At 43.1% G+C, this 27,973-nt stretch overlaps 1 long non-coding RNA gene and 26 other non-coding genes across 27 annotated transcripts; 26 read left to right on the top strand and 1 right to left on the bottom strand.

Moving 5' to 3' along the window:
- Positions 1–14,066: 14,066 nt before the first annotated feature.
- LOC128439651 (uncharacterized) lies at positions 14,067–14,565 on the bottom strand. Its single transcript, XR_008338435.1, has 3 exons — positions 14,471–14,565; positions 14,263–14,349; positions 14,067–14,171 (listed from the first exon to the last, which is right to left on the bottom strand). It is a non-coding gene; the product is annotated as an uncharacterized LOC128439651 (long non-coding RNA).
- A 1,725-nt stretch (positions 14,566–16,290) lies between these two features.
- On the top strand, positions 16,291–16,362 carry trnaq-cug (transfer RNA glutamine (anticodon CUG)). Its single transcript has one exon. It is a non-coding gene; the product is annotated as a tRNA-Gln (tRNA).
- A 245-nt stretch (positions 16,363–16,607) lies between these two features.
- trnal-cag (transfer RNA leucine (anticodon CAG)) lies at positions 16,608–16,690 on the top strand. Its single transcript has one exon. It is a non-coding gene; the product is annotated as a tRNA-Leu (tRNA).
- A 454-nt stretch (positions 16,691–17,144) lies between these two features.
- trnal-cag (transfer RNA leucine (anticodon CAG)) lies at positions 17,145–17,227 on the top strand. Its single transcript has one exon. It is a non-coding gene; the product is annotated as a tRNA-Leu (tRNA).
- A 499-nt stretch (positions 17,228–17,726) lies between these two features.
- Positions 17,727–17,809, top strand: trnal-cag (transfer RNA leucine (anticodon CAG)). Its single transcript has one exon. It is a non-coding gene; the product is annotated as a tRNA-Leu (tRNA).
- A 155-nt stretch (positions 17,810–17,964) lies between these two features.
- On the top strand, positions 17,965–18,036 carry trnaq-cug (transfer RNA glutamine (anticodon CUG)). Its single transcript has one exon. It is a non-coding gene; the product is annotated as a tRNA-Gln (tRNA).
- A 245-nt stretch (positions 18,037–18,281) lies between these two features.
- On the top strand, positions 18,282–18,364 carry trnal-cag (transfer RNA leucine (anticodon CAG)). Its single transcript has one exon. It is a non-coding gene; the product is annotated as a tRNA-Leu (tRNA).
- Positions 18,365–18,836: 472 nt separating this feature from the next.
- Positions 18,837–18,919, top strand: trnal-cag (transfer RNA leucine (anticodon CAG)). The gene has a single exon. It is a non-coding gene; the product is annotated as a tRNA-Leu (tRNA).
- A 499-nt stretch (positions 18,920–19,418) lies between these two features.
- On the top strand, positions 19,419–19,501 carry trnal-cag (transfer RNA leucine (anticodon CAG)). The gene has a single exon. It is a non-coding gene; the product is annotated as a tRNA-Leu (tRNA).
- Positions 19,502–20,000: 499 nt separating this feature from the next.
- Positions 20,001–20,083, top strand: trnal-cag (transfer RNA leucine (anticodon CAG)). The gene has a single exon. It is a non-coding gene; the product is annotated as a tRNA-Leu (tRNA).
- Positions 20,084–20,238: 155 nt separating this feature from the next.
- Positions 20,239–20,310, top strand: trnaq-cug (transfer RNA glutamine (anticodon CUG)). Its single transcript has one exon. It is a non-coding gene; the product is annotated as a tRNA-Gln (tRNA).
- A 245-nt stretch (positions 20,311–20,555) lies between these two features.
- Positions 20,556–20,638, top strand: trnal-cag (transfer RNA leucine (anticodon CAG)). The gene has a single exon. It is a non-coding gene; the product is annotated as a tRNA-Leu (tRNA).
- A 1,009-nt stretch (positions 20,639–21,647) lies between these two features.
- trnal-cag (transfer RNA leucine (anticodon CAG)) lies at positions 21,648–21,730 on the top strand. The gene has a single exon. It is a non-coding gene; the product is annotated as a tRNA-Leu (tRNA).
- Positions 21,731–21,885: 155 nt separating this feature from the next.
- Positions 21,886–21,957, top strand: trnaq-cug (transfer RNA glutamine (anticodon CUG)). The gene has a single exon. It is a non-coding gene; the product is annotated as a tRNA-Gln (tRNA).
- A 272-nt stretch (positions 21,958–22,229) lies between these two features.
- trnal-cag (transfer RNA leucine (anticodon CAG)) lies at positions 22,230–22,312 on the top strand. The gene has a single exon. It is a non-coding gene; the product is annotated as a tRNA-Leu (tRNA).
- Positions 22,313–22,811: 499 nt separating this feature from the next.
- Positions 22,812–22,894, top strand: trnal-cag (transfer RNA leucine (anticodon CAG)). Its single transcript has one exon. It is a non-coding gene; the product is annotated as a tRNA-Leu (tRNA).
- Positions 22,895–23,049: 155 nt separating this feature from the next.
- On the top strand, positions 23,050–23,121 carry trnaq-cug (transfer RNA glutamine (anticodon CUG)). The gene has a single exon. It is a non-coding gene; the product is annotated as a tRNA-Gln (tRNA).
- Positions 23,122–23,366: 245 nt separating this feature from the next.
- Positions 23,367–23,449, top strand: trnal-cag (transfer RNA leucine (anticodon CAG)). The gene has a single exon. It is a non-coding gene; the product is annotated as a tRNA-Leu (tRNA).
- Positions 23,450–23,907: 458 nt separating this feature from the next.
- On the top strand, positions 23,908–23,990 carry trnal-cag (transfer RNA leucine (anticodon CAG)). The gene has a single exon. It is a non-coding gene; the product is annotated as a tRNA-Leu (tRNA).
- Positions 23,991–24,489: 499 nt separating this feature from the next.
- On the top strand, positions 24,490–24,572 carry trnal-cag (transfer RNA leucine (anticodon CAG)). Its single transcript has one exon. It is a non-coding gene; the product is annotated as a tRNA-Leu (tRNA).
- A 155-nt stretch (positions 24,573–24,727) lies between these two features.
- Positions 24,728–24,799, top strand: trnaq-cug (transfer RNA glutamine (anticodon CUG)). Its single transcript has one exon. It is a non-coding gene; the product is annotated as a tRNA-Gln (tRNA).
- A 245-nt stretch (positions 24,800–25,044) lies between these two features.
- On the top strand, positions 25,045–25,127 carry trnal-cag (transfer RNA leucine (anticodon CAG)). Its single transcript has one exon. It is a non-coding gene; the product is annotated as a tRNA-Leu (tRNA).
- A 458-nt stretch (positions 25,128–25,585) lies between these two features.
- On the top strand, positions 25,586–25,668 carry trnal-cag (transfer RNA leucine (anticodon CAG)). Its single transcript has one exon. It is a non-coding gene; the product is annotated as a tRNA-Leu (tRNA).
- A 155-nt stretch (positions 25,669–25,823) lies between these two features.
- Positions 25,824–25,895, top strand: trnaq-cug (transfer RNA glutamine (anticodon CUG)). Its single transcript has one exon. It is a non-coding gene; the product is annotated as a tRNA-Gln (tRNA).
- Positions 25,896–26,718: 823 nt separating this feature from the next.
- Positions 26,719–26,801, top strand: trnal-cag (transfer RNA leucine (anticodon CAG)). Its single transcript has one exon. It is a non-coding gene; the product is annotated as a tRNA-Leu (tRNA).
- Positions 26,802–26,956: 155 nt separating this feature from the next.
- trnaq-cug (transfer RNA glutamine (anticodon CUG)) lies at positions 26,957–27,028 on the top strand. Its single transcript has one exon. It is a non-coding gene; the product is annotated as a tRNA-Gln (tRNA).
- Positions 27,029–27,851: 823 nt separating this feature from the next.
- Positions 27,852–27,934, top strand: trnal-cag (transfer RNA leucine (anticodon CAG)). The gene has a single exon. It is a non-coding gene; the product is annotated as a tRNA-Leu (tRNA).
- The last annotated feature ends 39 nt before the right edge of the window (positions 27,935–27,973 follow it).

The following is a 27,973-nucleotide window of genomic DNA, read 5'->3' as shown; positions in this document are numbered from 1 at the left end:
CCGGCCTCCAGTCTAGCCCTGGCCGTCGCGGCCGCCGCGGCCCCGCTCGCCGCGAGCAAGAGGAAGAGGTGTCAGATATGCCCCAGGAACAAGGACTGTAAAACGCACACAAAGTGCCGCGGGTGTGACAAATACATCTGCAGGGGCTGTTCCCTTTTCTATTGCCCTTCTTGCGCGTGCTGATGTGTGGTGGGCTGTGCGTGTGCACGTGTGCGCGTGCGTTTGAGAGCAGGGACAGGTTCCATTACGCAACGGAGGGAGCCGGGTCGGTCCAACGTCGCGAGTGTAAGTCACGCACAGGGACCCCGACCTGCCTCACGTCACACCGGCCCTACATCTTTGCGTGTGTCTTGCAGCTACAAGAGAAATAATAATTGTTTTTTTCTTTTTTATTATTATTACTGCGCACGAGTCTTCTTTTTCTTATCCTTCTCATCACCGAGCAAGAACAGGCTCGAGTACGCGACACTGGCAGCCGGGTCGGTCCAGCCTCGCGAGTCGTTCAGCTATAAGACAAATAATAAAAATGTGTTTCTTTTCTTCTTCTTCTTCTTCTTCTTCTTCTTCTTCTTCTTCTTCTTCTTCTTCTTCTTCTTCTTCTCATCACGGAGCAAGAACAGGCTCGAGGACACGACGCGGGAAACCGGACAGGCCCGGCTCCGCGAGTCTCAGGGTCACGGGGACGCCGATGGGAGAGATGGTCCTCAACGCGAGCGACCGCGCAAGCCCCTCAGCGCGAGCCTTCGGGTCTCAGAGACCCAGGTTGATGAGACTTGCCAACGCGGGCATCCCAGGGGTCCTACGTCACACCGGCACGCAACTTGGAGCGGGTGTGACAAATACATCTGCAAGGGCTGTTCGCTTTTCTATTGCCCTTCGTGCGCGAGCTGATGTGTGGTGGGCTGTGCGTGTGCGCGTGCGTCTGTGTGTTTGAAGCAGGGTATCGCAAACAAGCGTTAGTCAAATCGCTACCCAAACGCTCACAGCCAACAGCATGGGGAAGCAGGGACAACACGAGGGTTAAATAAACAACTTTAAACCTCTTTAAACCTAAATTTGTGGTTATCTGAAGTAAATAACAGTTTAAGGCAACACATCTCTGCGTAAATGAAATCAGTATCTGGAGTCCACTTCAGATCCATGTGTTTTTCATACGTAGTTGTTCAACCTTTCAATTAAATTGATGATTATTTATCGTGTGCCCTCTTGTTGATCTGACCTTTCCTTCATTCTTTCCTCTCCCGTCACGTCTCGTCCAAGAGCTGTCGAGCAATGCAGGGAGTTTCTGCCTGTGTCTGACGGGGGTCACGCTGTCGACTGACCAGAGTTCCGCTCTGCTTCACTAACGTCTCGCCGTGTCCACCTCCACACGGGGGGGGAGGCAGCTTCGGGTCACGGACCTGGCTCAGGAGGATCGACCTCAGCTGCGATCCCGCTCTGTCCCCCTTCTCCCTCTCACGACATGCACATGCAGACACATGCACGCACACATGCACATCTGCACTGACCTACAGCCTCCCTCAGCGCCTGCAGCACCCTGCTTAGCCCCCTCCCTCCCCTACTTTTACCTACTATTCTGTCTATGCAGTCACTCTGACCTCAACTACAACCTCAAGCTTCCCCCTTTCTTCCCGGGACTGTTCTTTCTTGACTCCCCCTGGGTTTTCCGAGGGATCCCCAGTGCAGTCAACCTGGCGAGCATCGCCGATTTAAGTAGCCTTGTCAGTTTGATGTCGGCGGGGCACCGGCTGGGTCTGACTAGGACCTGAGCTTTCAGCGGACTTGCCCTCAATCCCAACAGGAGCCCTCAGCTCAGGGGGAGGCTCTTACCAAGTAGCCACGCCTCTTCCTCTTTCTTCACGGGCATTTCTTGTTGGACGCACACGTAGCCGAAACTGGGTCTGTTTCAAATGGACAGCCATATTTTTTCTCTCTTTTGTTTTTAGGGTTTGTCTTATTATTCTTTTTCTTCCTGTGTGCGTGCACAGTAAACCCGCCCGAGACCGAACTCTCTAATAACTTAAAGTCATGTACAGAAAAACTCATGTATGAAACCTATATGTTAATTATAAGACCTTATGGAATGTTGATAATGATAATTAACGAATATTGATAAACTTAAAGTGGTACTTCCTCATGTCTGCATTTCAAATACAAGTGGAGTGCACTTCACAAGTGTCTAGCTGGAGTATCCGCCCCCCCTTAAACCTCTCGCCGATCTTAATGACACCTCTCCCGTTTCTACCGGGAGATTAAGCGAGAAAAGCGTTTCCTTTTTCTCTCTGCTTCTTACCTCTACTCCTTTCCTCTCTCGCACTCTTTTATTCTTCGCGCGCTTTCTTCCTTACGAACAGGCAACGGTAGCACCAGAGATAGGCCAGCAGGGGAGGAAAGTCGAGAAGGAGCGAGAGGATGTAGGTTAGGAAACCCTTCCTCTTCGGCTTTATCGATGAAAAGAGTAGACAGCTCAAGTGCGCTTTGTGAGATGATGACTTGGCAGAAGAAGTGCACTTTGCGAGGGCTGTTTGAGCGAGAACGATTGATGTGGTTTGTTTTACTTAAAGGCCTCAGGTGACCTTCAGTGGCACTTATGAATTCACACTTTATTATTTCTCTCACCCGCTGAAAACACTGAACGTTTTTTGAGATCTCAGAAAAAAAGCTCATCTTCAAAAAAAAATCTTCAGCCTGAGACAGTGACATGTCGAATATGAATATATTTTATATGATATGTATGTATTAGATGTATATTTTCAGCCAGTGAGCTATCTTCTTTAGAGATGTCAACCATTCCTCAGTTGTATGAACACTTATTATACGGTAAAGAACAGGTATGATATCATTCACTACCCCTTTACTAAGTAGCATTCTGACATGTGTAGATTTATTATTATGCTTTATTCTATTAAATATCATATGAAATAACAAAGTCCTTACTCAAGAACTTGCCAATGTGAAGTTCTTCAAGAATTTACTGATTTTGATTGATCGTTGTAACTAAACCAAAGGTTGGCACTTAACTCAGACAGCGTATGTAACATCAGTTTTTTCATTTCCCTTTCTGATTATGTCGATGTTTTTGTTTGTTTGTTGTTTTGGGGGGGCTCTGGATGTGGGAGAATGTAGCCAATTGTAGCGCATGAGTCCGCTATGCAAATCAACCTTCCCTCACAATCCTGTATCAGAGACAGTCAGGAGGCAGACACACCCACCCCACCCACGGGGGGCGCTCTCACAGACTCTGGTAGAGGCCTGGAGAGGAGGAGGATGAGATACTTCATGTTCAATGCTGCTGGTGAACTTTGTTGCTCTGCATCTACGTCTACGTTTCATCCAATGAAATGCAAAAAGAGAGCAGCAAGTGTGTCGAGAGCGCCATACGGAGCACGAGAGCGAATGAATGTAAACTAAAGGATGAAAGTGTGTTTTGTTTGCGAATGACATGATGGTCAGAGACAGAGAAGGGTGGAGAGTAACGCTGATGATGGTTTCTTGTTTGTGGGTGTGTGTAGACTATGTGTGTTAGTTCTGGGGTGTTGTTGCTCGGGGAAAGAGGGAACCTGTATTTTTGCAATAAAGTTATTACCAATGCACTCCCACAGGGGGCGTAACCACCGTAACATATCTGTGTCATCATTCACTTGAGGGAAGATCAGGAGAAGAGAAGCATGTAGTGCTGGTCGATAAAACAATATGAATAATAGTATATATATAAAATATGCATTTTGCAATGTGGGGCGCTGTAACACATAATTGTTCTACCTCAGATTTGTATCATGTTTTGTTGTTCTCTGCTCGTAAAGAAGCGTTTAAAACCACAACATGCACTCAGGAGCAAAAATCTCAGTCTTTAGACTTGAAAGAAATAAGTTTTATCGTGATAATTATCGATATCAACCAGCCAGGAAGCATAATTCACTGGCTGTTCCTTTTTGGTCTTGAAACAACAGCAAAACTAAATCCATTCAGAGTTTCTCATATATTCACCCAGAATGAAAACATATTCTACTACTTCTTTATGGAAATGGTAGCATAGGTTGAATTGGTTTATTTGAATTCTGATCTGTGTTCGCCTTCTTTTCTGCTGCCATGATCGGGAAAGTCTCAATAGTCTCAATTTAAAATGTCTACATTTCGCATATTGAAGAGCTGTACACACAGGGGGAAAGTGCAAACGCTACAGTTGGACTTTCCTCAGTGCAGAAAAGGAATCATTCAGAAAATACAATTGGAATTTGTTGAGAGGAGCAAAGTATCGGGTCTGAAAATGTTATTTCATTGGACTTTTACATTGAGTTGGGATATTTTAAGATTAAATAAAGTATGATGCCAGAAAAACATATTACTGTCTCTAAACCCCATTTTACCAGCAAACGAAAATCAGAAGTCAAACAGATGTCTGCTAATATGTTGATAGCTTTTCTGATGTGATGCGTTGATCAACTCAACATATCAATAAAAAATACTTGAATTAAATACTGGACCATGGAAAACAGTTGAATCATACCTTCAAATACAAAACAGTCAAATTCACTTAGAGCTTTACAATTTTTATTTCAAATATTAACATTAACTTAAATAGAATAAATAAAAATTTACTTAAAATATAAACTTTGAAATAAACAAAAAGTAGGCTATGCTTCACTTTTGTTTGCATGTAGGCTATAAAAAGCTAGTGTTTGGGTATGTTTAGATTCTTGTGGAAAAACAAAAGCTGGTCAACATGCTCTTTGCTGAGGTTGCTCACGGGGGGATATGTGGGGACATATCCCCCCGTATAAAACCAATAAATCGATGTTTTAAATTTGTTTTCAGGAGGCAGCGTGACAATAAAAAAATCGTCCTACACAAGAATCGCGATTCGTAACTGAATCGATTCCCCCCCCCCCCTTCCTTCTGAGAGATCTGCTAAATTATACTGCAAGAAACTCAAGAAATAACTGCTAATAAGTTCTTTATCTTTCTCTCCTCTATGATGATCACTTTGGGACGATCTATGTTTGTGTGTTTGTGTGTTACAATTGTATTGATTAATCAATAATCAGTGGATTGATTTATAATGAACTTAATCAATATTTTCAGCCCTAGTTTTAGTCCGGTAATTATTTATGTTAATGATAATATGAAGATGTTAATTTAGCCAGTAACCGTTCCCTTTTCTCAAATATTTGTATTTTCATGGTTTTACTATTCACTATTTCACTATTCACAGTTTATTAACAAAATGAAAGGTAAATCACAGGAAAGGAGCTACTGAAAGCATCTCTCTGTTGGATTCATTTATGTGTTTTTCAGGTATCGGTGCATTCACCATAGTCGATGGACACACGGTGTCCGGGGAAGATGTTTGAAACAAGTAAGACAGCGATGTTCCTGTGAAACTGAGAATGATATGTGTTGGTTTTACTTGTGCGCTCATGAACCTTGTCATCTTGTCCTGCAGCTTTTTCCTGAGCAGCAACAGCATTGGGAAGGTATTCTTTGCCAAAATAAATGAATGTATGGCTTTTAATCTTGTACTTTTTTATTTTACACACAATTTCCTATTTTCTTCCCACCTGCTCTCTGCATTTCTTCAATGAGAATTTATGTAAGGGTCCTGATTTTAGCTTTCATGTTGCAGAACAGAGCACAGGCCACCACTGAGCTGCTGCAAGACCTGAACAGTAATGAATCTAAATATGAATCTAAATTTTCATCTTCTCCTCCTGAAGATCGCTGTTGAACTCCTCCTGGGTGGTTGTTTATCTTTGGCAGACCACGTGGTAGGAAGCTTTGAGCTTTTTCAGCTCATCTTGGAGAACGTTGTACTTCTTCTTTTCCTCCTGGAGTGCAGCGTTGAACTTCTTCTGGTTGGTTGTATGACTTTGACGGACCTCGTGATAAAAAGCTTTGAGCTCCTCCAGCTCTTCTTGGAGAACGTACTTCTCCTCATTGAGCTCGGCGATGAACTTCTCCTCTTTTGTTGCGCGACCTTGGCAGACAACGTTATAAAAAACTCTGAGAACCTCCACCTCTTCTTGGAGATGGTTCCTCTTCTTCTTCTCCTCCCATAGCTCGCTGTTGAACTTCTCCTGGTTGATTGCAAGACTATGACAGACCTGGTGATAATAAGCTTTGAGCTTCTCCAGCTCTTCTTGGAGAATGTTCCTTTTCATCTTCTCCTCCTGGAGATCACTGTTGAAATCCTCCTGGGTGGTTGTTTGACTTTGGCCCACCAAGTGGTAGGAAGCTTTGAGCTTTTTCAGCTCATCTTGGAGAACATTGTTCTTCTTCTTTTCCTCCTGGAGCTCTGTGTTGAACTTCTCCTGGCTGGTTGTAAGACTTTGGCAGACCTCGTGATGAGAAGTATTGAGCTTCTTCAGCTCTTCTTGGAAATCGTTCTTCTCCTTCTTCTCCTGCTGGAGCTTGGTGTTGAACTTCTCCTGGTTGGTTGTATGACTTTGGCAGATGTCGTGATGAGAAGTTTTGAGCTTATTCAGCTCTTCTTGGAGAACATTATTCTTCTTCATCTCCTCCTGGAGCTTGGTGTTGAACTTCTCCTGGTTGGTTGTGTGACTTTGGCAGATGTCGTGATGAGAAGTTTTGAGCTTATTCAGCTCTTCTTGGAGAACATTCTTCTTCTTCATCTCCTCCTGGAGCTTGGTGTTGAACTTCTCCTGGTTGGTTGTGTGACTTTGGCAGACCTCATTATAAGAAGCTTTGATATTCTCCACCTCTTCTTGGAGATGGTTCTTTTTAGTCTTCTCCTCCTTGAGCTCAGTGTGGAACTTCTCCTGGTTTATGATGTAAGCCACCTTCAGCTCCTCGTAATCTTTCTGAAGATCTTTTTTATTCTTCCTCTTGATGGTGTTGTTTACCTGAGAGGCGATCTTTGTGGCGCTGAGTGCTTCTGCATTGCTGTACCTTTGCAACTGCTCCAGCTCTTGCTTGGTTTTCTTTCCTCTGTTAATGAACATTACCTTCAGCTTTTTCTGTCGAAACAGCTCTTGTTTGTGCTCCTCCAACTCTTTGCTCAGTTGGATCCTCCAGTGGTACTCTGTTCTAAGGTTGGCATTCTCCTTGGCCAGCAGGTCTATGAGGTAGCTTATTTGTTGAGACATACAAAAAGAGTTCCGCAGAATCGTTGCTGGGTCTTGAACAGTCCCCACGTTTAGGTGAAAAAAACCTTCCATCAATGGTTTAATCTTTTAGTTTGAAATAGAAAGAAATACGAAGAGACAATCTGTTGACAGCTAAAAGGAAAAGTTTCAGAAAACGAGTTCAGTAGTTAAATACAAATTAATTCTTCTGGACAGATCTCGGTGTCAGACGTTTGCTCTTGATCACAGTGGGTGTCACTTTCTGACAGGTATATCCCATTCCTCTTATATACCATTCCTCTTATTTTGCTATAAAGGACCTATCAATGGAACCTTTAAGATCAAGGAGCATGAGCCGTCGATATATAGAAAATAGAAAATGTCTTTAATCTTTAACATTAAACATGTTTGTGATCTTAAACAGTCCTTTTCTTTTACATGTATTTTGGGGGCTTTTTATAACCTTTATTTATTTATGTTATAGGACAGAGGCTTAGTTGTGAAAGGGGGACAGAGAGACGGCTTTCCTCTTTGGGGCAGCAGCACTACCAGGTGGCTTAACGCCACCCCAAACAGCTCTCTTCTTCCGGAACATTCCATTTATTTCTTTATTTTTACATGTTTCCTTTCAATGGTCATATTTCATCACAAAATGCAAAAATCTAGATGAATAATCGTGGATTCAAGCAGTCCCCTAAATGTATTATTATTCTCATTAAGATCCATGAATTATTCTCTGTGAAATCAGTGAAAATATCAAATAAATCCTTTGTCTCACATTGTTTAAGATAGTGAAATAAAACTGTGAATCCACAATAACAGCTGTTTGAAAATGTCTTAAATACGCAAAAATAGTACATACAAATTCTTAATTATGTTTAGCTATATCTGAATTATTTTAATGTTCAGATATTTATTTGCCATTATATTGGTATTGGATTTTTTACTCCCCACTATCAACATTGGTATCTGCACCACAAGTCCACATAGGACGGGCTCTCAGGTTTTAGTTTTTGCGGACAGGACAAAGCAGGTAAATGAGTCGGTTCGGGTCTTAACCTAAACCTAAATATAACCTTAAAACCAATTATTAACCTTCAAACAGTCCTTTGAAATTGTGAGGAACAGCCAAAATGTCCTCATAATTATGGTATCGGACCAAAATTGGGCCTCAAAACTATAGATAGACGTGCACACGTTTATCATAATGATGAATCTGACCCGGGACTAACGAGATCCCTTGACATGTTAAGCTTGGGAACAATAGTCCGTCAAAGAAGGGGAAGAAAGGGGAAGGAAGGGGAAGAAAGGGGGAAGGAAGGGGGAAGGAAGGGGAAGAAGAAAAAAGAGGAGAAAAGGGAGGAAAAAGGGAAAGAAGGAAAAGGAAAGGAGCGATGTGAAGTTTTGTATACATTTCTATTAGATAAATGTATTTCTAGCTGCCTAGACACAAATATAACACTTTTGATGTTTTTGGACATTGCCTGAGTGGGACTCGAACCCTGGACTCCGGGAATGCAAAGGTGCGTGCTCATTCCTCATAAGATTAAGAATTTCCTCCTATTTTTCTACACATTATATTGTTATGAGAAAAGTTCCTTGTGTAATAACCCCTACCTGCACTACCTCCCACTCCACAGGACTCATCACATGACAGGAGTGGAGGATCGTTCCATTCCGGTCATTCATTAGGACATTTCTTCTACTGTACATCAGAGACCATGTCCCATATCAACTTGTAAATCACATACCATGTTTCTGTTATTGAATGTGCTTCATCATTATAAGAATCACCATTAATATTCTTATTGAGGTTGTTGTTGTGCTGCTAACTGTCATTAAAAACACCCACTCATATATTGCTGTAAACCAGTTTTATGTGTTCATAGAAATAAGAATTATAGAAACATTGAATTTACACAGACAGATAAAAACAGGGCATATGGAAAAGACAGATAAAAACAGGGCATTGGAAAAGACAGATAAAAACTGGGCATATGGAACTGACGAACGCAGTAGTACCCAGAATTAAGTACAAACATTTAAAAAAACTATTTACAATAAAACTATTATTTACAAATATGAACTATTTACATATTTTTCCTCATTTCCTCCAACCATTGGTCTTTCGTTAAGGCTTCAAACTGAGGGCAATACACCTTTCCATGGTACTGGCTGTGTCCAGTGACAGAAGTGCGGAACTGGCCACACTTTTTGCAAGTGTTGCCGGTCACTGTTCGCCTATATGGCCTTTTAGGGGTGGGGCCAGCTTCCACTGTGCTGGTAGGCGCACTGGTTTGAGGAAAGCTGCCTACTGGCAAAGGAAAGACAACCTGAACCAGTCCGGATGGTGTGAAGATGTGAGGTGTAATGATGGGTCCTGGTGCTGGGGCTGGTGGGGTGGCATATAACTGTCTCTTCACTGGTTCCTTTGGCCTTATGTTGACTGGGAGCTGACCAGATCCCGTCTGCCTCTGTTTGGCCTGACCTGCTGTACTCTGCGGCAGCCGGTATTGATGTTCGTTCCAGGCCGGCGTGGGTGCAGCAGGGAGCACTCTTGCCCCCTGAAGAGGCTCATCGGATTCTGCCAGGGCTGGAGGCAATGCAGTGCCCTGGAGCAGCACAGAGAGCTCCTGTTTCCTCTGGCGGTTATTATGCCACTGGATGAGCGTGCTCTGATTCACCTCCACCAGCTGAATTTCCGAACCCTGCATCACCCGGCAGTTGCCGACAACAAGCTGCCTTATCTTGCGGTAATCCCTCAAAATTAAGGACCACCGAGAAGTAGCCTTCTTACCCTTTTTTGTCGGGCTTTGGTGAATATTGCACAGTCTGATGAAGATGGTTTCCACCAACCGGCAGCAGTCAGGCCACTGGGCAGGTGTGCTACTCGCACCTAACATGCAGCGGGTGGTACTCTCCAAACCAGGGGTTTTTGAGGGCTTCTTTGGTGTTCTGAAGCGTCCACTCAAAAGTCTCTCCTGATGTCGTGCGGCATAAACCACCCGCTGCTTGTCACGTGGATTCAGATTGTCCCAAAGTGACACTATCCTACTCGCCTGTTGGTTGCTGAGACACAGTGACGTCTGATCCCGAAGCTCCACCAAATACTCAGCAAGACTGTCCACGTGCTGGTATCCGGGGAGATTTTGTTCATCAACAGCCTGTAAAAAAGATTCAACAGTTTATAGGATGTAAAAATTTCACTCACAATACTTTGTTTGTTTATTGATAAAATATGTTAACATGTGTAATCAAAAATAGTGAAGAAGCATGCTCATATCTACAAACATATTCTAAAACGAACACAGCTAGACTTACCATGTCTTCATCTTCAGCGTGAATATCATCTTGATTTTCAGAGGATGAACCAGAGGCTTCAGTGTAAAGACCCACAGATGATGAGCGAGGTGGCAGGGTGGATGTGCCAGGAGCCAGGGTGGATGTGCCAGTAACCAGGGATGGAAGACTAGATGAAATGGCAGAGGGATCAGAAGTCTGAGGGGCTGAAGCCTGAGGAACCCCAAGGTTCAACACAGTGGGATCTTCAAATATGTCAGCAAAGCCCTCGTCTTGCTCCGTGTCGTCCTCCACGTCATGCTGTTCTATCAGGGTTACAGCCTCCTCTGAATCAGGGTGCATATCCTGCAGTGCCTGACCAGTCTGCCGGAACAGATATTGCATCCCTATGAGCTCTCCTGAAACAACAGAATTAAATTAGATTGTTTACAAAAGTTGATACAGTTAAAAAAGGGTTTAAAAATGGAGGTAAATTACCAATGTAATCACAAATGCTTACCAGTGTACCGTGAGGGTGGACAGAACTCTGGTACCACCTTCTTGCCAAACAGCTTCTGATAGTTGTTGTTGAGACCCTGAACCAGGTCACCCGAGTAGCAGCGCAAAGAAGATGGTCCAGTGGACAGTGCAGCAACCCCACGGTCGTGGTTCCATCGGTGAAGCCCTTCCAGGAGATATATCTGAAAGTTCAGACTGTTGGCACTGGTCCCTAAAAGTACACATTAAATACATATTAAATATCAAACGATGAAATATTCTTGGTATATTCAGCATATAAACTTAAATGTCTGACAGACACAAACCTGGTATGAAGCGGTTGAGGTGTAGATGAAATGACTCGAGTGATGTAGAGCCTCTGGCACATCTGTATACAGGTAACCGCACACCTCCCTTTGTGAGCTCCCCTGTCTTGGTGTATAGAGCAACACCTGGTGGGTCCTGGATGCATTTGACGTGCTTTCTCTGGACACGCCAGATGTGCTCCATCCTCTCTCGGTCAAACAGGGGAACACCACTGGAGTCATTACCTCTGCTGCCCATCAGCAACCCAAGCAGCTCCTCCAGCAGGCGAATGGTGGTCTCCTCACCACGGGTCCTCCTCCGACAGTGGAGAGCCATCTCCTCCCTGGAGAGTTGTTTGTCTATGTCGCCATCAGTGAGGGAGGGCAGACCCTGGGACCGAAGCTGCTGCCTTTTTGCCTCTCGCAACAAAGCTAAATCAGCTGCATCCCACTCAAATATGCTCGCTGAAAGGCGAGACATAAATCCTGGGTACAGCTGATGAGCATCTGTTGTGCATCCCAGGGCAAGTCTGCGCATGAAGTGCCAGATATCAAGCCTTACAATAATGTCCGGCCACCCACTGAATCTGGCCTTCAGCTTGGTCTCTCCTGCCTCGGTGCAGCAGCCACAGTCCACATATAATGCAACAGGGGGATCCACACCAGCCAGCTGGTACCTCTTCACCAAGCCCGCTGCCATCAAGTCCAGGCCAGCTCCCTCCTGAGCGGTCATGACACTGATGAGTACCTGACCGTACTCATTACCCACAGAGGTCAGCCAGTGGGCTGTCCCTTTGGCTGCTCCAGCGAGCTTCTTGGTGATCTGAAGCACAAAAAATGTAGAGGACCTCTGTGAACATGATTCAGAAATACAGGCAGTAGTTAATAATATATCTATAAGGCTATACAACTACCTCTGCTCCTAGTAAAACTACATGCACCCTCACTATGGACTGTCATTTTAACACTTCTCAACGGTGCAAAATTCACTGTACTATATTTCTATATCCTTCTTTATATCCCTCACCCTAGTACTACATGCTACTTATTTTTATTTCTTTCTGCTGCTGTAACATTCTAAATTTCCCCATTGAGGGACTAATCAATTACTTATTAATCTTAATATAATCAGCAGATTTGAAAGAAAAAGATTCTTTTACCTTTCTGGTGGAATCCATCTTGAGGACTGTGCCACATGTGGAGGTAATCCTGGCCATGATGTCATCCACCCTCGTCAAAATGTCCTGGCAGTAAACAGACAGGAGCCACTTACAGCTCGGCACAACAGCAGGCTCTGGAGCCTCGGGAAACGACAGGGGCAGCAGTGCGGGTCGCTCGCTGAAGTCCACACACTCGTCGGTGTACATCAATGCGCGACTCATCCACTCCTCTGTGTGGTTCTCCTTCAGCTTCTTTAAAAGCTGCGTTGGGCTGTTACCAAGGCTTCTCTCCCGCAGTTTTCGCCCGGATGTCACATGCAAACCTTGATCATAGACAGATATATCAGTAATTGTATTTTATATACTGCATTTCTACTTGAAAAGGCAAGAGAGTAAATTAACGGTAATCACTTTTGTGTGAGGATGACCCGGAATTGTCTCTGCTGTGCCTTGGTCAGTTGTTTGAGGACAGTCTGACTCCAGGACACGTGGCTGGATCTACATTTGGTGCAGGTTAGTGTCTCTGTCACCATGTTGTACATCCTGTCCTCGTCCAGGACTCGGCGTGCCCTCTTGTGCAGACCCGCTCCTGTTAGCTGGTGCCCTCCACAGGCAAGGTTTGGACAGACCACCTTCACCTTCCACAGCTTGTAAGGCATCCAGATCAGAAGTGGATGGGCAAAAAAGCGGTCTGGACCCGGAGCCTGATGGTAAAGGCCACTAGGCTGTGGTGGAAAGTGCCAGAGCCTCAGATTCTCTTTAAGCACTAATTTTCCTCTTGGCCCCATCTTGAACAGAGACTTCACAATCCATTTATGGTCCACAGGAGGCAAGCCTTCTGACCACAAACGGGGCAGCTGTGTTTCAGTCTCTGTCCTGGAGTCAGCGGTCTGTGCAATAACAAAAAAATGGATCAACATATTTTATTATGATGAAAGACGCTGCTTATGCTCCACAGTATGAAATTAAATGTTAAATAACTCACTGACACAGAGGCACACACTGCTGTGATGCTGAGGACAGGCACCGAAGCCTGAGCATGTGTCTGAGGGTCTGGAGCCTGTAAATACACAGCAAGGAAGATACATTGACAACACAATCGAAACTTAAGGTATTAGTTCAAACAGCCGCGCTACATGAAACAATAATATTGAGGCTTCAAATTTTATTTTAGACTTGAATGGTTTTTAATACTGTTAATAGTCTTGGGAAAACCTATACTTAAAATACTTACTAAGATAGCAATGCTGGCCGGAGAAGTTGTGGGGAGGTTGGTGGCTTGGGTCTGTAAAGCATTCAGTCTAAGTGAGTTGTCTTAAAAACACAATGTAAAGAGGTGCAATTTGATCTTTATTTACCTGTGTTACTCTCCTGCTAGCACTAAGATTTGGCTTTGCAGCCGTGACGTGGGAGCCACCAAATCTAGGCTTTGTAAACTGAAAGGCAATAGAGCAAAAGGCTGTGTCACGAGAGGGTTATATTGTAAACAATCATTCAGTGAATGTTAATTAATCTCTGAATGCCATTGACAAATTCAACAGGGGTCGCTGCTTTGGGACTGCACTGCCTGCTGTACTTTGTTTCTGCCCCACAGTGCCTGGGAGGACAGGAGCCACTGCTACTGCCTGTTGCACCACTGTGCCTGGAAGGGTGGGAGCCACTGCTACTGCCTGTCGCTCCACTGTGCCTGGAAGGACAGGAGCCACTGCTACTGCCTGTTGCACCACTGTGCCTGGAAGGGTGGGAGCCACTGCTACTGCCTGTCGCTCCACTGTGCCTGGAAGGACAGGAGCCACTGCTACTGCCTGTTGCCCTGTGGGACCCTGGGTAGTACTTGCTGTGGTTGGCTGTTGTGTCATGAGTACATACATTAGTGTTGTGTATATATATATACATATATATATATATATATATATTACTTATATTGAAAAGGATTACCTTCTGAGTGTGGAATCCACATGTACAATGTCTCACATGACCAAACAAAGACTGATGTGAATGTCCCATCTTTGGACATTTCTCAATCTAAAAATAATAGATGTACATTTTAATTAAGTGCATACAACTTAGGTTACTGCTTTTTATGTATAACATTCATTGTGATAGTATATAACCATGCAAATTAGGGTAATTTATGTACATATACCATTTGATAAAGCTGGTACCACTTCTTCTGCCTGGGAGCTGGCCTGTTTCCCTCCCCTGCAGGCCAGGACCCAGTGTTGGCAAACTTCCTCAGCCGTGACATCCACTCTGAGTCTGCCATTCCCTTATGTGATTTCGAAGATGTTGCCTTTGGTGACAGAAATGCATGAACTTTTAAAGTACATTTTAAATTGTAAGTACATGAAAAAGCCAGACCATCAGTCTTGTAATATTGTAATAATCCTATGAAAAACTCAGTTGTGGCATAAGGGTATTATGACAGATGAAAACTAAAGCATGTTATAGAAAGTAGCTAATTACATGTTTATGAGAACATGACATATACATATATATATATATATATATATATATATATATATATATATATATATCTTATTACAATAGCAAACAATGGCAGCAGATAAAAGGTGAAATAATGGTGAAAGTGTTTGTAAGAAAACTAAATACACGTATATGACAACATTAGGTGACAGGAGGAATTACTCTTATATGTGTAGTTATGTCATACCCCAAGATGTTGCCTTTGGTGACAGAAATGCATGAACTTTTAAAATACATTTTAAATTGTAAGTACATGAAAAAGCCAGACCATCAGTCTTGTAATATTGTAATAATCCTATGGAAAACTCAGATGTGGCATAAGGGTATTATGACAGATGAAAACTAAAGCATGTTATAGAAGGTAGCTAAATACATGTTTATGAGAACATGACATATACATATATATATATCCTATTACAATAGCAACAATGGCAGAGAATAAAAAGAGAAAAAACGGTGAAAGTGTTTGTAAGAAAACTAAATACACGTATATGACAACATTAGGTGACAGGAGGAATTACTCTTATATGTATAGTTATGTCATACCCCTGTATTAAATGTGTAAGTGCTGAGAGCAAACTGTATTCATACTGTAACTCCCCAAACCCCAGCTTAACCACCCCACCCCCACCCCTCGGTCGACACAAGAAAAAGAAAGCCAGTTTATAACGTGGAAAACGAAAATAACGTCAATGACAACATGACAACAGGGGAAATTATTTCTATGTTACTACGTTAACCCTAGAGCCAATTTAAATAAATAACATTAACAAATATCCGTCCATGACAACCGGCGAAATCGCCGTCAGATAACAGAGTTTATTTTAACGCATTTAGCTAAATACGTGGATATGACAACTTAACAAGACAGGTGGAAGAACTGCTTTACTTAAGGGCAAGTCATGCAACTCTATTCGATGTGTAAATTCTTACCATTTTGAAGTGTAACTTAGTAGTTTCGAATGAATGACTTAGCTTTAGCGTCGGACCGTGCTCAAGCTAGCGTAGCGTAAACTCCGGCGCGGGTCCCCTCAGGTCGCCCGCTCCTCTGGGACCGCCCCCTGCTTGCCCCCTCCCGGAGGCATCCGCGCCCACATCAGCTGTCTCAAACATTTCAACATTTAAGCCTTGTGATTGGTCAAATGTTTGAAATGTTCGAGCGAAGGGAACATTTCGCCGCTGCGATTGGCCGCTGAATGTTGAGGACGCCGACCTGATTAGCTGTCAGGTCAGATCTTCCTCAACATTTCAAACATTTCCCCGGCTGCTGGCGTTCAGGTCGCAGTCTCCATTGGAGGCGTGGGTTCAAATCCCACTTCTGACAGCTTACCTATGCAGTTACTTGGTCACTGGAGAGATTAACTGCATCGCGTGTTTTCCTTTGCAAACACATTTTGAATTCTATTCACAGCATCTCTCCAAGCATCTAACTTGTTGATGAGATGGGCTTGGGGGCCTAAGATTACCACAAATGAACAGGGTTCCATGGTGTAATGGCTAGCACTCTGGACTCTGAATCCAGTGATCCGAGTTCAAATCTCGGTGGGACCTACAGTTAAAGATGTACCACATTTATAGCACTCTTACCTTTCTACATAGTCAAGGTCAGCACCTGAACAACACTGATTGACTCCACATCAGCCTTGCTAAAACTTTGATATGTCTTTCATCATCTCAATAGGCAAGATATTTGCACCCAAGGCATTTTGATCGTTTCAACTTTTTAAATCTCACATTTGCCGATATCTTTGCTAGCTTTTGATCGAATTTTTTGGGCTTATTTATATGTTTGAGTAGTCAGGATGGCCGAGCGGTCTAAGGCGCTGCGTTCAGGTCGCAGTCTCCATTGGAGGCGTGGGTTCAAATCCCACTTCTGACAGCTTACCTATGCAGTTACTTGGTCACTGGAGAGATTAACTGCATCGGGTGTTTTCCTTTGCAAACACATTTTGAATTCTATTCACAGCATCTCTCCAAGCATCTAACTTGTGGATGAGATGGGCTTGCGGGCCTCAGATTACCACAACTGAACAGGGTTCCATTGTGTAATGGCTAGCACTCTGGACTCTGAATCTAGTGATCCGAGTTCAAATCTCGGTGGGACCTACAGTTAAAGATGTACCACATTTATAGCACTCTTACCTTATCACTGAACAACACTGATTGACTCCACATCAGCCTTGCTAAAACTTTGATATGTCTTTCATCATCTCAATAGGCAAGATATTTGCACCCGAGGCATTTTGATCGTTTCAACTTTTTAAATCTCACATTTGCCGATATCTTTGCTAGCTTTTGATCGAATTTTTTGGGCTTATTTATATGTTTGAGTAGTCAGGATGGCCGAGCAGTCTAAGGCGCTGCGTTCAGGTCGCAGTCTCCATTGGAGGCGTGGGTTCAAATCCCACTTCTGACAGCTTACCTATGCAGTTACTTGGTCACTGGAGAGATTAACTGCATCGGGTGTTTTCCTTTGCAAACACATTTTGAATTCTATTCACAGCATCTCTCCAAGCATCTAACTTGTGGATGAGATGGGCTTGCGGGCCTCAGATTACCACAACTGAACAGGGTTCCATTGTGTAATGGCTAGCACTCTGGACTCTGAATCTAGTGATCCGAGTTCAAATCTCGGTGGGACCTACAGTTAAAGATGTACCACATTTATAGCACTCTTACCTTTCTACATAGTCAAGGTCAGCACCTGAACAACACTGATTGACTCCACATTAGGCTTGCTAAAACTTTGATATCTCTTTCATCATCTCTACAGGCAAGATATTTGCACCCGAGGCCTTTTGATTGTTTCAACTTTTTAAATCTCACATTTGGCTTCAACTTTTTAAAACTCACATTTGCCCATATCTTTACTAGCTTTTGATCGAATTTTTTGGGCTTATTTATATGTTTTAGTAGTCAGGATGGCCGAGCGGTCTAAGGCGCTGCGTTCAGGTCGCAGTCTCCATTGGAGGCGTGGGTTCAAATCCCACTTCTGACAGCTTACCTATGCAGTTACTTGGTCACTGGAGAGCTTAACTGCATCGCGTGTTTTCCTTTGCAAACACATTTTGAATTCTATTCACAGCATCTCTCCAAGCATCTAACTGGTGGATGAGATGGGGTTGCGGGCCTAAGATTACCTCAACTGAACAGGGTTCCATGGTGTAATGGCTAGCACTCTGGACTCTGAATCCAGTGATCCGAGTTCAAATCTCGGTGGGACCTACAGTTAAAGATGTACCACATTTATAGCACTCTTACCTTTCTACATAGTCAAGGTCAGCACCTGAACAACACTGATTGACTCCACATCAGCATTGCTAAAACTTTGATATGTCTTTCATCATCTCAATAGGCAAGATATTTGCACCTGAGGCATTTTGATCGTTTCAACTTTTTAAATCTCACATTTGCCGATATCTTTGCTAGCTTTTGATCGAATTTTTTGGGCTTATTTATATGTTTGAGTAGTCAGGATGGCCGAGCAGTCTAAGGCGCTGCGTTCAGGTCGCAGTCTCCATTGGAGGCGTGGGTTCAAATCCCACTTCTGACAGCTTACCTATGCAGTTACTTGGTCACTGGAGAGATTAACTGCATCGGGTGTTTTCCTTTGCAAACACATTTTGAATTCTATTCACAGCATCTCTCCAAGCATCTAACTGGTGGATGAGATTGGCTTGCGGGCCTCAGATTACCACAACTGAACAGGGTTCCATTGTGTAATGGCTAGCACTCTGGACTCTGAATCAAGTGATCCGAGTTCAAATCTCGGTGGGACCTACAGTTAAAGATGTACCACATTTATAGCACTCTTACCTTTCTACATAGTCAAGGTCAGCAGCTGAACAACACTGATTGACTCCACATCAGCCTTGCTAAAACTTTGATATGTCTTTCATCATCTCAATAGGCAAGATATTTGCACCTGAGGCATTTTGATCGTTTCAACTTTTTAAATCTCACATTTGCCGATATCTTTGCTAGCTTTTGATCGAATTTTTTGGGCTTATTTATATGTTTGAGTAGTCAGGATGGCCGAGCAGTCTAAGGCGCTGCGTTCAGGTCGCAGTCTCCATTGGAGGCGTGGGTTCAAATCCCACTTCTGACAGCTTACCTATGCAGTTACTTGGTCACTGGAGAGATTAACTGCATCGGGTGTTTTCCTTTGCAAACACATTTTGAATTCTATTCACAGCATCTCTCCAAGCATCTAACTTGTGGATGAGATGGGCTTGCGGGCCTCAGATTACCACAACTGAACAGGGTTCCATTGTGTAATGGCTAGCACTCTGGACTCTGAATCCAGTGATCCGAGTTCAAATCTCGGTGGGACCTACAGTTAAAGATGTACCACATTTATAGCACTCTTACCTTTCTACATAGTCAAGGTCAGCACCTGAACAACACTGATTGACTCCACATTAGGCTTGCTAAAACTTTGATATCTCTTTCATCATCTCTACAGGCAAGATATTTGCACCCGAGGCCTTTTGATTGTTTCAACTTTTTAAATCTCACATTTGGCTTCAACTTTTTAAATCTCACATTTGCCGATATCTTTGCTAGCTTTTGATCGAATTTTTTGGGCTTATTTATATGTTTGAGTAGTCAGGATGGCCGAGCGGTCTAAGGCGCTGCGTTCAGGTCGCAGTCTCCATTGGAGGCGTGGGTTCAAATCCCACTTCTGACAGCTTACCTATGCAGTTACTTGGTCACTGGAGAGATTAACTGCATCGGGTGTTTTCCTTTGCAAACACATTTTGAATTCTATTCACAGCATCTCTCCAAGCATCTAACTGGTGGATGAGATTGGCTTGCGGGCCTCAGATTACCACAACTGAACAGGGTTCCATTGTGTAATGGCTAGCACTCTGGACTCTGAATCCAGTGATCCGAGTTCAAATCTCGGTGGGACCTACAGTTAAAGATGTACCACATTTATAGCACTCTTACCTTTCTACATAGTCAAGGTCAGCACCTGAACAACACTGATTGACTCCACATTAGGCTTGCTAAAACTTTGATATCTCTTTCATCATCTCTACAGGCAAGATATTTGCACCCGAGGCCTTTTGATTGTTTCAACTTTTTAAATCTCACATTTGGCTTCAACTTTTTAAAACTCACATTTGCCTATATCTTTACTAGCTTTTGATCGAATTTTTTGGGCTTATTTATATGTTTTAGTAGTCAGGATGGCCGAGCGGTCTAAGGCGCTGCGTTCAGGTCGCAGTCTCCATTGGAGGCGTGGGTTTAAATCCCACTTCTGACAGCTTACCTATGCAGTTACTTGGTCACTGGAGAGATTAACTGCATCGGGTGTTTTCCTTTGCAAACACATTTTGAATTCTATTCACAGCATCTCTCCAAGCATCTAACTGGTGGATGAGATGGGCTTGCGGGCCTAAGATTACCTCAACTGAACAGGGTTCCATGGTGTAATGGCTAGCACTCTGGACTCTGAATCCAGTGATCCGAGTTCAAATCTCGGTGGGACCTACAGTTAAAGATGTACCACATTTATAGCACTCTTACCTTTCTACATAGTCAAGGTCAGCACCTGAACAACACTGATTGACTCCACATTAGGCTTGCTAAAACTTTGATATCTCTTTCATCATCTCAATAGGCAAGATATTTGCACCCGAGGCCTTTTGATTGTTTCAACTTTTTAAATCTCACATTTGCCGATATCTTTGCTAGCTTTTGATCGAATTTTTTGGGCTTATTTATATGTTTGAGTAGTCAGGATGGCCGAGCAGTCTAAGGCGCTGCGTTCAGGTCGCAGTCTCCATTGGAGGCGTGGGTTCAAATCCAACTTCTGACAGCTTACCTATGCAGTTACTTGGTCATTGGAGAGATTAACTGCATCGGGTGTTTTCCTTTGCAAACACATTTTGAATTCTATTCACAGCATCTCTCCAAGCATCTAACTTGTGGATGAGATTGGCTTGCGGGCCTCAGATTACCACAACTGAATCCAGTGATCCGAGTTCAAATCTCGGTGGGACCTACAGTTAAAGATGTACCACATTTATAGCACTCTTACCTTTCTACATAGTCAAGGTCAGCACCTGAACAACACTGATTGACTCCACATTAGGCTTGCTAAAACTTTGATATCTCTTTCATCATCTCAATAGGCAAGATATTTGCACCCGAGGCCTTTTGATTGTTTCAACTTTTTAAATCTCACATTTGGCTTCAACTTTTTAAAACTCACATTTGCCGATATCTTTACTAGCTTTTGATCGAATTTTTTGGGCTTATTTATATGTTTTAGTAGTCAGGATGGCCGAGCGGTCTAAGGCGCTGGGTTCAAATCCAACTTCTGACAGCTTACCTATGCAGTTACTTGGTCACTGGAGAGATTAACTGCCTCGGGTGTTTTCCTTTGCAAACACATTTTGAATTCTATTCACAGCATCTCTCCAAGCATCTAACTTGTGGATGAGATGGGCTTGCGGGCCTCAGATTACCACAACTGAACAGGGTTCCATTGTGTAATGGCTAGCACTCTGGACTCTGAATCCAGTGATCCGAGTTCAAATCTCGGTGGGACCTACAGTTAAAGATGTACCACATTTATAGCACTCTTACCTTTCTACATAGTCAAGGTCAGCACCTGAACAACACTGATTGACTCCACATTAGGCTTGCTAAAACTTTGATATCTCTTTCATCATCTCTACAGGCAAGATATTTGCACCCGAGGCCTTTTGATTGTTTCAACTTTTTAAATCTCACATTTGGCTTCAACTTTTTAAAACTCACATTTGCCCATATCTTTACTAGCTTTTGATCGAATTTTTTGGGCTTATTTATATGTTTTAGTAGTCAGGATGGCCGAGCGGTCTAAGGCGCTGCGTTCAGGTCGCAGTCTCCATTGGAGGCGTGGGTTCAAATCCCACTTCTGACAGCTTACCTATGCAGTTACTTGGTCACTGGAGAGATTAACTGCATCGCGTGTTTCCCTTTGCAAACACATTTTGAATTCTATTCACAGCATCTCTCCAAGCATCTAACTGGTGGATGAGATGGGGTTGCGGGCCTAAGATTACCTCAACTGAACAGGGTTCCATGGTGTAATGGCTAGCACTCTGGACTCTGAATCCAGTGATCCGAGTTCAAATCTCGGTGGGACCTACAGTTAAAGATGTACCACATTTATAGCACTCTTACCTTTCTACATAGTCAAGGTCAGCACCTGAACAACACTGATTGACTCCACATCAGCCTTGCTAAAACTTTGATATGTCTTTCATCATCTCAATAGGCAAGATATTTGCACCTGAGGCATTTTGATCGTTTCAACTTTTTAAATCTCACATTTGGCTTCAACTTTTTAAAACTCACATTTGCCTATATCTTTACTAGCTTTTGATCGAATTTTTTGGGCTTATTTATATGTTTTAGTAGTCAGGATGGCCGAGCGGTCTAAGGCGCTGCGTTCAGGTCGCAGTCTCCATTGGAGGCGTGGGTTCAAATCCCACTTCTGACAGCTTACCTATGCAGTTACTTGGTCACTGGAGAGATTAACTGCATCGGGTGTTTTCCTTTGCAAACACATTTTGAATTCTATTCACAGCATCTCTCCAAGCATCTAACTTGTGGATGAGATGGGCTTGCGGGCCTCAGATTACCACAACTGAACAGGGTTCCATTGTGTAATGGCTAGCACTCTGGACTCTGAATCCAGTGATCCGAGTTCAAATCTCGGTGGGACCTACAGTTAAAGATGTACCACATTTATAGCACTCTTACCTTTCTACATAGTCAAGGTCAGCACCTGAACAACACTGATTGACTCCACATTAGGCTTGCTAAAACTTTGATATCTCTTTCATCATCTCTACAGGCAAGATATTTGCACCCGAGCCCTTTTGATTGTTTCAACTTTTTAAATCTCACATTTGGCTTCAACTTTTTAAAACTCACATTTGCCCATATCTTTACTAGCTTTTGATCGAATTTTTTGGGCTTATTTATATGTTTTAGTAGTCAGGATGGCCGAGCGGTCTAAGGCGCTGCGTTCAGGTCGCAGTCTCCATTGGAGGAGTGGGTTTAAATCCCACTTCTGACAGCTTACCTATGCAGTTACTTGGTCACTGGAGAGATTAACTGCATCGGGTGTTTTCCTTTGCAAACACATTTTGAATTCTATTCACAGCATCTCTCCAAGCATCTAACTGTTGGATGAGATGGGCTTGCGGGCCTAAGATTACCTCAACTGAACAGGGTTCCATGGTGTAATGGCTAGCACTCTGGACTCTGAATCCAGTGATCCGAGTTCAAATCTCGGTGGGACCTACAGTTAAAGATGTACCACATTTATAGCACTCTTACCTTTCTACATAGTCAAGGTCAGCACCTGAACAACACTGATTGACTCCACATTAGGCTTGCTAAAACTTTGATATCTCTTTCATCATCTCAATAGGCAAGATATTTGCACCCGAGGCCTTTTGATTGTTTCAACTTTTTAAATCTCACATTTGCCGATATCTTTGCTAGCTTTTGATCGAATTTTTTGGGCTTATTTATATGTTTGAGTAGTCAGGATGGCCGAGCAGTCTAAGGCGCTGCGTTCAGGTCGCAGTCTCCATTGGAGGCGTGGGTTCAAATCCAACTTCTGACAGCTTACCTATGCAGTTACTTGGTCATTGGAGAGATTAACTGCATCGGGTGTTTTCCTTTGCAAACACATTTTGAATTCTATTCACAGCATCTCTCCAAGCATCTAACTGGTGGATGAGATTGGCTTGCGGGCCTCAGATTACCACAACTGAATCCAGTGATCCGAGTTCAAATCTCGGTGGGACCTACAGTTAAAGATGTACCACATTTATAGCACTCTTACCTTTCTACATAGTCAAGGTCAGCACCTGAACAACACTGATTGACTCCACATTAGGCTTGCTAAAACTTTGATATCTCTTTCATCATCTCAATAGGCAAGATATTTGCACCCGAGGCCTTTTGATTGTTTCAACTTTTTAAATCTCACATTTGGCTTCAACTTTTTAAATCTCACATTTGCCGATATCTTTGCTAGCTTTTGATCGAATTTTTTGGGCTTATTTATATGTTTGAGTAGTCAGGATGGCCGAGCGGTCTAAGGCGCTGCGTTCAGGTCGCAGTCTCCATTGGAGGCGTGGGTTCAAATCCCACTTCTGACAGCTTACCTATGCAGTTACTTGGTCACTGGAGAGATTAACTGCATCGGGTGTTTTCCTTTGCAAACACATTTTGAATTCTATTCACAGCATCTCTCCAAGCATCTAACTGGTGGATGAGATTGGCTTGCGGGCCTCAGATTACCACAACTGAACAGGGTTCCATTGTGTAATGGCTAGCACTCTGGACTCTGAATCCAGTGATCCGAGTTCAAATCTCGGTGGGACCTACAGTTAAAGATGTACCACATTTATAGCACTCTTACCTTTCTACATAGTCAAGGTCAGCACCTGAACAACACTGATTGACTCCACATTAGGCTTGCTAAAACTTTGATATCTCTTTCATCATCTCTACAGGCAAGATATTTGCACCCGAGGCCTTTTGATTGTTTCAACTTTTTAAATCTCACATTTGGCTTCAACTTTTTAAAACTCACATTTGCCTATATCTTTACTAGCTTTTGATCGAATTTTTTGGGCTTATTTATATGTTTTAGTAGTCAGGATGGCCGAGCGGTCTAAGGCGCTGCGTTCAGGTCGCAGTCTCCATTGGAGGCGTGGGTTTAAATCCCACTTCTGACAGCTTACCTATGCAGTTACTTGGTCACTGGAGAGATTAACTGCATCGGGTGTTTTCCTTTGCAAACACATTTTGAATTCTATTCACAGCATCTCTCCAAGCATCTAACTGGTGGATGAGATGGGCTTGCGGGCCTAAGATTACCTCAACTGAACAGGGTTCCATGGTGTAATGGCTAGCACTCTGGACTCTGAATCCAGTGATCCGAGTTCAAATCTCGGTGGGACCTACAGTTAAAGATGTACCACATTTATAGCACTCTTACCTTTCTACATAGTCAAGGTCAGCACCTGAACAACACTGATTGACTCCACATTAGGCTTGCTAAAACTTTGATATCTCTTTCATCATCTCAATAGGCAAGATATTTGCACCCGAGGCCTTTTGATTGTTTCAACTTTTTAAATCTCACATTTGCCGATATCTTTGCTAGCTTTTGATCGAATTTTTTGGGCTTATTTATATGTTTGAGTAGTCAGGATGGCCGAGCAGTCTAAGGCGCTGCGTTCAGGTCGCAGTCTCCATTGGAGGCGTGGGTTCAAATCCAACTTCTGACAGCTTACCTATGCAGTTACTTGGTCATTGGAGAGATTAACTGCATCGGGTGTTTTCCTTTGCAAACACATTTTGAATTCTATTCACAGCATCTCTCCAAGCATCTAACTTGTGGATGAGATTGGCTTGCGGGCCTCAGATTACCACAACTGAATCCAGTGATCCGAGTTCAAATCTCGGTGGGACCTACAGTTAAAGATGTACCACATTTATAGCACTCTTACCTTTCTACATAGTCAAGGTCAGCACCTGAACAACACTGATTGACTCCACATTAGGCTTGCTAAAACTTTGATATCTCTTTCATCATCTCAATAGGCAAGATATTTGCACCCGAGGCCTTTTGATTGTTTCAACTTTTTAAATCTCACATTTGGCTTCAACTTTTTAAAACTCACATTTGCCGATATCTTTACTAGCTTTTGATCGAATTTTTTGGGCTTATTTATATGTTTTAGTAGTCAGGATGGCCGAGCGGTCTAAGGCGCTGCGTTCAGGTCGCAGTCTCCATTGGAGGCGTGGGTTCAAATCCCACTTCTGACAGCTTACCTATGCAGTTACTTGGTCACTGGAGAGATTAACTGCATCGGGTGTTTTCCTTTGCAAACACATTTTGAATTCTATTCACAGCATCTCTCCAAGCATCTAACTTGTGGATGAGATGGGCTTGCGGGCCTCAGATTACCTCAACTGACCAGGGTTCCATGGTGTAATGGCTAGCACTCTGGACTCTGAATCCAGTGATCCGAGTTCAAATCTCGGTGGGACCTACAGTTAAAGATGTACCACATTTATAGCACTCTTACCTTTCTACATAGTCAAGGTCAGCACCTGAACAACACTGATTGACTCCACATTAGGCTTGCTAAAACTTTGATATCTCTTTCATCATCTCAATAGGCAAGATATTTGCACCCGAGGCCTTTTGATTGTTTCAACTTTTTAAATCTCACATTTGGCTTCAACTTTTTAAAACTCACATTTGCCGATATCTTTACTAGCTTTTGATCGAATTTTTTGGGCTTATTTATATGTTTTAGTAGTCAGGATGGCCGAGCGGTCTAAGGCGCTGGGTTCAAATCCAACTTCTGACAGCTTACCTATGCAGTTACTTGGTCACTGGAGAGATTAACTGCCTCGGGTGTTTTCCTTTGCAAACACATTTTGAATTCTATTCACAGCATCTCTCCAAGCATCTAACTTGTGGATGAGATGGGCTTGCGGGCCTCAGATTACCACAACTGAACAGGGTTCCATTGTGTAATGGCTAGCACTCTGGACTCTGAATCCAGTGATCCGAGTTCAAATCTCGGTGGGACCTACAGTTAAAGATGTACCACATTTATAGCACTCTTACCTTTCTACATAGTCAAGGTCAGCACCTGAACAACACTGATTGACTCCACATTAGGCTTGCTAAAACTTTGATATCTCTTTCATCATCTCAATAGGCAAGATATTTGCACCCGAGGCCTTTTGATTGTTTCAACTTTTTAAATCTCACATTTGGCTTCAACTTTTTAAAACTCACATTTGCCGATATCTTTACTAGCTTTTGATCGAATTTTTTGGGCTTATTTATATGTTTTAGTAGTCAGGATGGCCGAGCGGTCTAAGGCGCTGCGTTCAGGTCGCAGTCTCCATTGGAGGCGTGGGTTCAAATCCCACTTCTGACAGCTTACCTATGCAGTTACTTGGTCACTGGAGAGATTAACTGCATCGGGTGTTTTCCTTTGCAAACACATTTTGAATTCTATTCACAGCATCTCTCCAAGCATCTAACTTGTGGATGAGATGGGCTTGCGGGCCTCAGATTACCTCAACTGACCAGGGTTCCATGGTGTAATGGCTAGCACTCTGGACTCTGAATCCAGTGATCCGAGTTCAAATCTCGGTGGGACCTACAGTTAAAGATGTACCACATTTATAGCACTCTTACCTTTCTACATAGTCAAGGTCAGCACCTGAACAACACTGATTGACTCCACATTAGGCTTGCTAAAACTTTGATATCTCTTTCATCATCTCAATAGGCAAGATATTTGCACCCGAGGCCTTTTGATTGTTTCAACTTTTTAAATCTCACATTTGGCTTCAACTTTTTAAAACTCACATTTGCCGATATCTTTACTAGCTTTTGATCGAATTTTTTGGGCTTATTTATATGTTTTAGTAGTCAGGATGGCCGAGCGGTCTAAGGCGCTGGGTTCAAATCCAACTTCTGACAGCTTACCTATGCAGTTACTTGGTCACTGGAGAGATTAACTGCCTCGGGTGTTTTCCTTTGCAAACACATTTTGAATTCTATTCACAGCATCTCTCCAAGCATCTAACTTGTGGATGAGATGGGCTTGCGGGCCTCAGATTACCACAACTGAACAGGGTTCCATTGTGTAATGGCTAGCACTCTGGACTCTGAATCCAGTGATCCGAGTTCAAATCTCGGTGGGACCTACAGTTAAAGATGTACCACATTTATAGCACTCTTACCTTTCTACATAGTCAAGGTCAGCACCTGAACAACACTGATTGACTCCACATTAGGCTTGCTAAAACTTTGATATCTCTTTCATCATCTCTACAGGCAAGATATTTGCACCCGAGGCCTTTTGATTGTTTCAACTTTTTAAATCTCACATTTGGCTTCAACTTTTTAAAACTCACATTTGCCCATATCTTTACTAGCTTTTGATCGAATTTTTTGGGCTTATTTATATGTTTTAGTAGTCAGGATGGCCGAGCGGTCTAAGGCGCTGCGTTCAGGTCGCAGTCTCCATTGGAGGCGTGGGTTCAAATCCCACTTCTGACAGCTTACCTATGCAGTTACTTGGTCACTGGAGAGATTAAC

The sequence above is a fragment of the Pleuronectes platessa genome, chromosome 5 (assembly GCF_947347685.1).
Source record: "Pleuronectes platessa chromosome 5, fPlePla1.1, whole genome shotgun sequence".
In the NCBI taxonomy this organism is placed as follows: domain Eukaryota; kingdom Metazoa; phylum Chordata; class Actinopteri; order Pleuronectiformes; family Pleuronectidae; genus Pleuronectes; species Pleuronectes platessa.
Note: the sequence above shows the minus strand (reverse complement) of the source record. Positions and strands in the feature narration are given on the sequence as shown.